Raw genomic sequence first — 10685 nt, forward strand, 5'->3', positions numbered from 1 at the left:
CGCTCTCTTTGGCTCCGAAGCCTTAATGCAATTACCTCTGCTCTAATCACATTGCCTGAACAAAGACGTCAAAGTCTTTGCTGAATTTCGGGGGTTCTGGAATGCCCGCGGTGTTGCATGAAAAATCACACAGTCTAAAAGAAGTGCGATAAGTAAAAACAGATGCATGCAGGCTAATGCACTTAGACACGGTTTTGCTTAAAAAAAGAAAGAAAAAAAAAAGTCTCTCATCTGACATAACCCATTTAAACTCGCGAACAATGCGATAGTAAAACAAATATTCAAGTTGAAAGCCAACTTGTGAGGCAGGTGCAACTTTGACACATATTTCTAATGTCTATTTTAACCTTCTAAATAAATAAATAAATAAATAAAAGGCTCAAATGGCATAATGAACAAGTCTACGAGCAAAAAACATCTGCATGTTTGGTGCCAGTACAACTTTACGACATCATACGGGACCACTGCGTCTCAATCTCCCTGACAGAGTCGCATCCCTCCATGTGCCATAAAACCAAGCCACGAATTCAACTTTTGTCATTGATATTCTGTCCTTTCCCAGCCAAACAATGGCCGCAGCAGGTGGAACGCAGCCCAAATGAGGTTGGCTTCCAAACTCGCGCGCGAACTTTGCTTTTGGTGTTGCTGGAATGCGCGTGAACGAGCGCGCGCTGCCGTTGTAAAGGCACGCGAGCATCTGTCGCCTCGTCTGTCTTATTATCCCTCATTCGATTAGCGCTTTCTCTTTCAAGGCGGGCTGCGTCTCGCTTTCTCAATAGACCCCCGGTCACAAAGGTCTCTGACAATGCACATTGTTATTCATACCGGGCCAAAGAGCAAACTTAGTCCTCTCCCCCCGGTTGGAACGGTACTTTTACTGCTTTATGAGTCGTTGAGCGGGATAACAAGACTCAAGAGCCTGTTTGCTCGCGTGATGCATGTAGTGTTCGTTCTTAAGAACACCATATTGAGCTTCGTGTCGCGGTGAGGACGACAAATTTATTGCTTTCCTTTAACAGTAGCCCACTATGGTAATATAGCCCTGCTATAAACCACAAGTTAGTGTATGTACAGGCTAATTTGTGGAAATGATATGACAGCTGCACTCGAGGGCCACCCTCAGCTACACTGTGTTGCTAATGTTGCTAGCGAGAGTTTATGCTTACAGTGCAGAGAGAGCTTGATAATGTCCATTAATATTTGACTGAAATCAAAGTTTGCATATTGTATGAATGAAAAGCCTTGGGCACATAGTTTCTAAGGAGTGTGATACGCATTCCTGCTGAAAATCTGTTATCATTTGGAATAAGAGCTAAAGTATGTTCTAATGGGAATATCTGTATAAACTGAAATTCCCACAGGATTTTTGCTCTGTTGGATAGCCTACTGTGAAATCTTTATCAAAACCCCATTTGAACAATCTTCCGCTGCTACAAAGAAAATTAAATTACATCAGGCACTAAGGAATCATTTTAATTCTTCTTTTTTTTTTTTTTTTTTTTTTGATGTTCAATTTTATCATATTTTAAATGTTTTATATATTATATAAATTTATATAACCAAAAAAAAGCTTTTTTTTTTTTTTTTTTTTTTTTTTTGCAGTTACTACATAAAAATGATAAATGGACATTTTATTGCATTGGTAATCATAATAGTCCTTCTGGGAACCATGTGTTCAATATCTAATTTTTCTTGTTTAATACTGTGCACTGGGCCTACCAGAAAAAAAAAAAAGGTACAGTAGGGCCTACATCTTGTCACTGGGAAAAATCCCTAAAAGCATGCCTTGAGGAACTAATATTTACTCTAATATGTGTAACACTAACACTAGTTTAGGGTCCAGTTCTCACTATTAACTAGTTCCTTATTAGCATGCATATTACTAGGATATTGGCTGTTTATTAGTATTTCTAAAGCACATATTAATGCCTTATTCTGCATGGGCATATTCTACAGCCCTTTTAGATTAGGGTCTTATGGGGGAATCGGGGGGGAATCTTATCACAAAGATAAAGGTAATTGCAAGACACCCAAAAATCTATTGCAATCTATTAGTATCCTATTAGTATCCTTTAGGATTTAGTCAAAGTAAGGATTTCTTTTCTCTGTTCTTACAGAAATAGGTTACTCTTAATTCAGATTTTTTTTTTTAAACTGAGAGTCAATGACATGTACCTCCCTAAAGCCATCCACACACACTCACACTGGCAATGAGTAATACCAACCTCTCAGCCCAAGTTCAAGCACCGTCACCCAGGACAAATCACACTGACACTGATGTCTGCTGAGGTGGCTCCTTCTGACGAGTGAGAGAATGAGAAGGAGAGAGGGAAAGAGAAATGAAAGACGGACATAAAGATTATAGCTTATTCTCTAATACACACACACACATACACACACATACATTAGCATCATAAAAGACATATTTTCGTCTTTTACTCAAACCTGTATTATTTTCTTTCATCTGTGGCACAAATAAAGACATTTTGAAATATATCAGTTTTTTTCTATACAGTGAAAGTCAAGGAGATTTTAAAAATAATCTTCAAAATATACCGCGGAAGAAAAAAAAAATATTGCAAGTTTGGAAACGACATACGGGTGAATAAATATTGACAGAATTAAAATTTTTTTGAATAAATAAGTATATTAAAAAATATGTGTGATTAATGATGAACATGATGCTTCAGTTCCCTGACTGGACTCCATTTTTAATGACTGACAGCTTATTTTTGGAGCATTGATCACCATGGAAACAAATCAGACAACCATAAATGGGATACACGTTGATGGAGTTGTTGCAGTAATGTTTTAATGAAGGTATCAGAATGCAGATGGTATTAGTGCCAACATTTGCAGCAGCAGTTGTAAATGGGTCAGTGCCAGAGCTTGGCAGGCAGATGAGCTAAGTAGAGGAAAACAGTGTTTTATTTAGAAAACGTATTCTTAATTGTTTTATGCTTCCTTGACACATATTTCAGTGGGCAATCCCCTAGTTAGTCCACAGCATGTATAAAACGCCTCCAAATAAAGCTGTTTTCTCAGGACTGTGTCAATATATAAAGTAATACATCTTTTACAGTTGTGTTAATGGCAGCCGAGGCCTTTATAAGGCTTTAGGTCTCAGCAGACTGTCATGTTACATGATTGGAAAAATGTTCTGCCTTTAACAGTCTTTTAAACAAATGAACCACAGTTCTTTTAGGTTTGTAATTTCTGGTGACGGTCTGTTTTACGTTACTGCCTTTATTCCACCGGGGAGACGTGAGCGGCCAAAAACGTGAGTTTTGAAACTACAGCACATGCTAGCCGAAGGCGTTCCAGCAGAGGTAGTTAAACAGTGGGGGCCCTAGCTCTTCTGTGTTTCCCGTGTGAGCAAAGGTTCATGGGTTACATGTATCAGGCGGTCTGTGTATTTCGAAGTTTGTTAGAGGCTAGATTTACGGCTGTGGGTAAAGGAATGGAGAGCAGCTCGGCAGCGGAGAAGTGGGGCTCCTACGGGTAAATGTGGTTTAGGGGTCCCTAGGTGGCTTGGACAAGAGACAGAGACTTTATCATCCAGCTGCTGCACGTTTCTGTTTTTAGATCTTGTCCATGTGTGGGCTGTACAGTGTGGGTGTAGGACAGTACAGTGGGAGTCAGGGTAGACAGCATATTTAATTTGATGTGAATTAAAACAACGGATAGAAGTACTGTCTGTTCAATATTTTGTAATATCTTGAGGTCCTAAGTCAAGTTCACTAAAGGGCCCTGTTTACACCTGGTATATTAAGATGTGTTTTGGTCGATCGGATCACAAGTCGACGAGGGAGACGCATTCCCGTTTACACCTGGTCTCTTTTGTCCACTTTCGACCACTTCTGTCCTGATTTTTCTGATGGGATAGTCTATGGGTGGGTAAATGTATGGGCTTTTTTTGATCTAATGGACAGAATAAGCTCACACAATTTACATATGAACACGACCGGACAGGACGGAAATACACATGGAGAGCAGTAGCTTTTGTTTCTGCTCTGATAGCCGCAAGATCACGCTGAATGCTGTGAATGTGATAGAAATCAGGAATGGTGAGAGAACATTGTGCTTGGTACGTTTTTCATCTTCAAACCAAACTTGGGTCTTCAGCTGACAAAGTTTAAATCCTGTCTGGCTAGCACGCTTCCCATAATGTTTATGCGTTAGGTCTTATGTGGATGTCCCAACGCATTCGACCACATGACTTAATACCAGGTGTAAACAGAGGCAAGACCACCCTGGCTCATGAATATTAATGAAGTAGTAGTTGTAACTGATTGGTTGAAAAGCAAGTGGGCAATAGCCATATTAGGACTATCACATACAGATTTCTTGCTCATTTATTTAGCCGACTCCCACATTACAATACAAGTTGCTACAACTTTTTCTTTGCACTGTAGCCAAGCAAAATATGGTGGATTAGACAAAGTTAAAGTACATCTATTATGCTTTTTCTTATGACCTTTCATGCAGTGTCTAATAACTGTTTGCGAATGTAAAAGGCCTGCAAAGTTTTAAAGACCAAAGTGCACAAGAAATAAAGTTGTCTCCCAAAAGAAAGAATTGATTCTGAGCTGCCGAAGAGTCAGCAATTCCAGTCTCACTTCCCGTTACAAACCTACCTAAGTTTGTAACAAATTTGAATGCTAGCCTGCTCTTCATTGGCTGCCCATGAACAATGTCTACTTTGATCCACCCTCAAACACTGCAGTTGTAGCTAAGGCCTGGAAGAGTTGGTTTGTGTTGTTGACTTGTTGAGAAGATGCTGTTTTCAGCACTGCGAATCCACTTTGCATGCACTTCAAAAGGATGAGGACTTGGGCTCAAATCGGTAAACCCACACCATCATTACTGTTCATATCACTGCGTATGCAAGATGTCTGCCTCCAGAGCTTTCGTTTCCAACATGCGCTATAAGTATTAAACCAATCACAACAGACTGGGCCATCTGACCAATCAGAGCAGAGTAGGCTCTTGGAAAGGAGGGGTTTAGGGAGACTGAATCCTTTATCGAGCTGTTTCAGACACTGTAAGAAAAGAGGTGATGTGCAATGTATATTATGAGAAAATTAAAGTTATTTTATTGTTATCTTGGATGCATGTAAACCTATTGTTGGAGACCTCCAAAACAACATTAGAAACCTTTAAACAGCATAATAGGGGCACTTTAAAAAACTTTCCTTGTCTTACAGTGAGCAATACATCAATGCGCATTATTACAACTAATGAATAAAAATAAATAAATAAATAAAAATTTGTTCCTCCTCTGAAATTATATTCTTTTTCAATTGATACCACACACATTATATTTCAACCCCTTCCCTTCAACTGCATGTCATATTAATGATCAGATCCCAGTGGATACAATCAAGCCCTATCCTTGATGTTTGTGTCTTGTTTCACTAGGAATTCTCACACATTCGAAAATGAAATGAGCTAAGATAATTTCATATTGACTCTATGAGATTTGAGCCAGCCATAGATACAGTTCTTTAATATACTGTTTAAATGATTCTCCCTCACTAATAACCCATTCCTCCAGATGTAGAGAATAATTCCATTATTTAGCTTGATGTGTAATTTGTAGAAATCTTAGTTTGAATCAGCAGTTGATTGGTTGAGATATGCTTGGCACAGTTCTTATTCATTAGCAGTATGTTCTTTCTTTCCAATACCAACAAACTAAACAGATAATCACCTGAGGCATTAAAACACAACTGCATAATGAGTCTCTTTTTAAATGTGCATCATACAGTAAACATGACCCGAGGGTCAAATACGCTTTGCTGAAATACTGTGTACAAGAAATTTCAATATATTATGAAAACAAAATCATCACCAAAAAAATATTACCGTGACCCACAGAAAACAATCTCAATGCATAATATTTCTTATAAACAAAAGTTACATTATAGGCAACCTGCATCTAACATGACCTCATTAACGTTCAAGAACATCAAACAGTATTTCACTGTGTATAAACTACAACGTTCCTTAAAAGCTATGAAAGTAAACAAACTGAATGTGTGGCCATTGAAAACACTGATCATTTTTAATTTTAATTACATGCAATCATATGTGCCTCAGTGATAGTTCTATTGGAAAAACTGCATCCAAATGTCAGCATATCCAATGCAGATGTGGATAAAAATGGCAAGCGTTGAAATGTGCATCATTTACATCAAAATGCTTGGCAGAGGAACATAAACAAATCTTAAGCAGCCAGAACGGCACAGAGAAAACATGCATGTGAGACCACAGCAGCCTATGTGATGATCTGCAGCGACTGAAGGGGCTTCACTTGAATCACGGCTCTTACATCAGGTCCAACTAAACGTTTTATTCTGAATTGCTATGAGCCTACTGCCAAACCCGATCCAAAGGCAACAATTTTGGGAAACATGCATCTTTGATCTATTAAAACGAGCTCTCCCTCTTTTGTGTCTCTTCTTCTGGGGTGGTATATGGATCTCTCCTCATCTCGTTATCCATGGTGAAAAGAGAACAGTGATCAGAGCCCCCTTCTGCTCCATTGAGATTGGCATGCTAGATGTCGAATAACAAAGGGGATGAAAACAAAACACGGCAAGGAAGAAAACAAGAAGTCTCCAACAAACCTTTCACACATGTGAGGACCAGTAAACCTGAAAGGCAAAGGTAAGGAATATTGTTAGTATTAGGTAATACTGGAGCAATCTTTCAAAATAACTGTGTCGCTACAATATTAATGGCACAAATAACTATTTTGCTTTAAAACACAGATTTTACATTAGACATCAAGAGGCGGCTCTACACTGTATGAAATATGTTTAGCACACCTTTTGACCAAGTAGACCAAATATCCTTATTTCAAACACTGAAATTAATTACAATTTTTCTAAATTGCTTTGGTTCAGTTCTTTGAATGAGGCCCCAAAACAATAAGATCAGACTAAACTTGCAGTTGGTACTTCCGGTGGAGAGAATGTTGGCTGCCGCTTCTCCATCCATCTTTTTAATTATTAATTGGTGTTTTACACTGCTTTATTGATACTGGAGTTCTACTGTGAGTCTTTCGGTGTGTGTCACTGTGGTTCGTCCGGGACGTCTGGGAACGCTGCCGCCTGTGTGAGGGCTATCTGTTCTGCTGTGTGACAACAACGTGTCTGGATTCTAAATTAAGTAACTCAATTTGGACGTTACTGTTCCTATCATGTGGATTTCCCTGTTATCCATTGTCATCATTATTTTAACCCTGTATAGGCTTTGTGATGAGCAGGTCCTTCAACAGTTGGATTTCATCATGATAAGGTACTCTTTTTCTGAACTTCTCTCATTGGAACATCACTTTCTTCCTGATGTCTGTGTTCAAAAGATCTTGCAATCATGACGGCTTCTATGTCGGCCGAAATATTTACAAAGAGGATCGCGGCGGAATGTTCATGCTACTGGGACTGGTGTTAAAGTTTTATGTTCTCAGTCTATGGACTCAGAAACACAAAAGCGTTCTCTACGTGGTGTTTGCCATGGAAACTTGCATTATCCACAACTGACTCCTCAGAACATGTGACTCAAAACTGCTCAATTTGCACATCTAAATGTTCGTTCATCGAACAATAAGACTGCTGTACTCTATGATATCATACTGAGAGACTTGGCACCAGCCAAATGACTTTATAAACTTAAATATCAGTGCTCTACCGGGATATACGTATATTGAGAGGCCACGTCTAAGCAGTTCCTGAGACCTATCTACTTAGTTTTCCTGAAACTGCATTCTCCAGCTTTAACATTATTGATTGTATTTTGAAATTAGCGATGGCAATGAATACAACTACATGTACTCTTGACTCAATACCAACATCTGTTCTTAAGGGGTGTCTCTCTTCAATTAGTCCCCTCATTTTGAACATTGTGAACACCTCCCTTACTACTGGTATTGCTCCAAAAACCCTTAAAGTTGCAGTTGGATGTGATAAGCCTGACCTATTAAATTACAGACCTATCTCAACTCTACCCTTTCTTGCTAAGGTTTTGGAACGTGTTGTTGTGGCACAACTCCACTCACACTTGTCTTCCAACAAGCTTTTCGAACCTTTTCTGTCTGGGTTTAGAAAGGGACACAGTACAGAGAAAGCCTTGGTTCGAGTTATGAATGACCTGCTTGTTTCAGCTGACTCTGGAGCCTCTACCATCTTGGTCTTGTTAGATCTCAGTGCAGCATTTGACACAGTGTGCCATTATATCCTGCTAAATAGGCTGGAGAGATGGCTTGGTATCACTGGTACTGTGCTTAATTGGTTTAAATCTTACCTCACTGATTGTTCCCAGTGGTGTTCCTCAGGGATCTGTCCTGGGTTCCATATTGTTTAGGGTTTATATGGTTCCTTTGGGGCAATCATTAGGAAATATGGTTTGGGGTATCACTTTTATGCTGATGATACCCAAATTTACAACAGCTCCAAGTCTGATCCTACTGTCACCTCTACAATTCTTTCAGAGTGTGTGCAGGAAACGTGGATGCACCATCATTTTTTAAAAAACTGAATTGTTCTAAGACAAAGGTTCTACTTATTGGCACACCAGTGGCTATTCACAAAGGTAGCAATTTTAACTTGACTGTGGATGATAGTGTCGTATTTCCATCTGCTCAAGCTCGTAAACTTGGTGTCATATGACACTGGACTCACACATTAAGAGTATTGCAAAATCTGCATTCCATCATCTCAGAAACATTGCCTAATGCTGAAAGGCTTATTCATGCATTTGTAACTTCCAGGATTGACTTTTGTAATCCACTATTTCTTGGTTTACCTGCTAAATCAATCAAATGGCTGCAGTATATCCAGAATTCAGCAGCATGTATTCTTACATATACTTCATCACATCAGCACATCACAGGAGTGCTTTATAGTTTGCATTGGCTTCCTGTTCAGTCGCATATTGTTTTTAAAACTCTAACACTAACATACAAAGCTATGCATGGAATATCCCCTTCTTCTATCTGTGACTTAGTCACCCTGTACACGCCTTCTCAATCCCTTCGGTCAGTGGATTTGCAGAGCTTTCTCTGTCGCACCACCCAGGTTATGGAATGCACTTTCTCTCACTGTCAGAGATGCTCCACATTAGCCAGTTTCAAGAAGCTGTTAAAACTTTAAAATTGATTTGTATTCAATTGTGTTGTACTGTAATGATAATTTTATGATTTATGGTTTCTTTATATTGCATTATTTTAGTATTTCTTTATTTTATTTGTTTTTATTTGTAGCTATTTGGGTTTTAGAAAAGCGCATTATAAATAAAATGTATTATTATTATTATTATTATTATTCAAATGGATGAGTTGATTCTCAGTGAAACTGTGCTACTCTTCACAACTTCTAAGCATTCTTTCATCGTGTGAGCCATCACATGCAAAATGATCCATTCAATTATTAAAATCTGTCAGACAAATATATTCCATAAATATGACATGGAACATTTGTGATGTCTGCTAAATTGGCAAATGTGTATGCATATATACTACAGTATTTTATTTTGACTAGTAAAATTTTACCTTCAGTCGAAATCTGTATCTAAAAAGCTCAATGTGATAACAACATTCTTGTATAGTATAATAAGCAGTCAGAGTCAACAAAAAAGTGAAAGATTTGTTTAACAGGGTTGACTCCCATGGTGGGAAAAAAAAAAAAAAAACATTTTCGCCATTTTCATTTTGTGGCTCACATAATGACAAAATATCTTTTCATTTTAGTAGCATTGGCCAATTTATTGACACAAACAGGTTTTAAAGCATAAACTAAATGTTTTGGGTGACTTACATTTTGTAGACATGCAACAGAATTGTGATGTCCCATACAACAGTTGTGACAACTGCACTCACAGTTTAGAGAACGCTAAGAAAAACAATAGCCAAAAATGCAGTTTGGTGTCTAACTGCATAGTCTCATGAATTTTGATGGATTCATTCCCATGGTAGCCCATAATCACATTATGGTCATATGGCCATTTAACATTAGATTCTGATTCTGAAGGCCTTAATAGCGTTAATATCCCCTCTTCCAGCTCTTGTTCACATAGTTCCACTATCACCATTTCTCAACTGTACGTTTCCAATCAGTCTGGAACACACAAGGCTAGAGCTGATAAGATACAGGTGATAAGACTCCATTTTGTTATCTCCACCTCCTCCCACGTTCTCCTGCCCTATTTGCCCACACTGCCTTACTGATTGATGAATGGCAGCTAGCATGGCCAGATGTTAGCACCTGATAGCGCTTCCATCACAGGCATGGCTGAACTCTCTCTACCTGAAGATGTTTCACAGAGATAGCATATGGAGGTGTTGGGCTATGATAGAGCTTGTAGTCTCTATTGTAGTTTCACTGAAACACACATGCTAGCAGATGTTAGCAGACTGATAGTATTAGCATCACTGTTGTCTAACAGCTGCTGATGAATCGGGGCAGAAGTGAACTACTGTTAGCACTGGCGTGGACATGCTTACTTCAGCACTCTCAAAACTAGCTGCATTCAATTGCAAGAAAGTCTTACTGTAAGATATAAAGTTGCAAGATTATATAGTTATTGTATTACTGTTAAACTGAAAACAGTAGTGGCCAAAAGTGATATCTGGAGGGGATATTTGCTTTTAATGACACTTTAGCTTTAATTAAATAATAATAATA

This window comes from Megalobrama amblycephala, linkage group LG7 (assembly GCF_018812025.1).
Source record: "Megalobrama amblycephala isolate DHTTF-2021 linkage group LG7, ASM1881202v1, whole genome shotgun sequence".
Lineage (NCBI taxonomy): Eukaryota > Metazoa > Chordata > Actinopteri > Cypriniformes > Xenocyprididae > Megalobrama > Megalobrama amblycephala.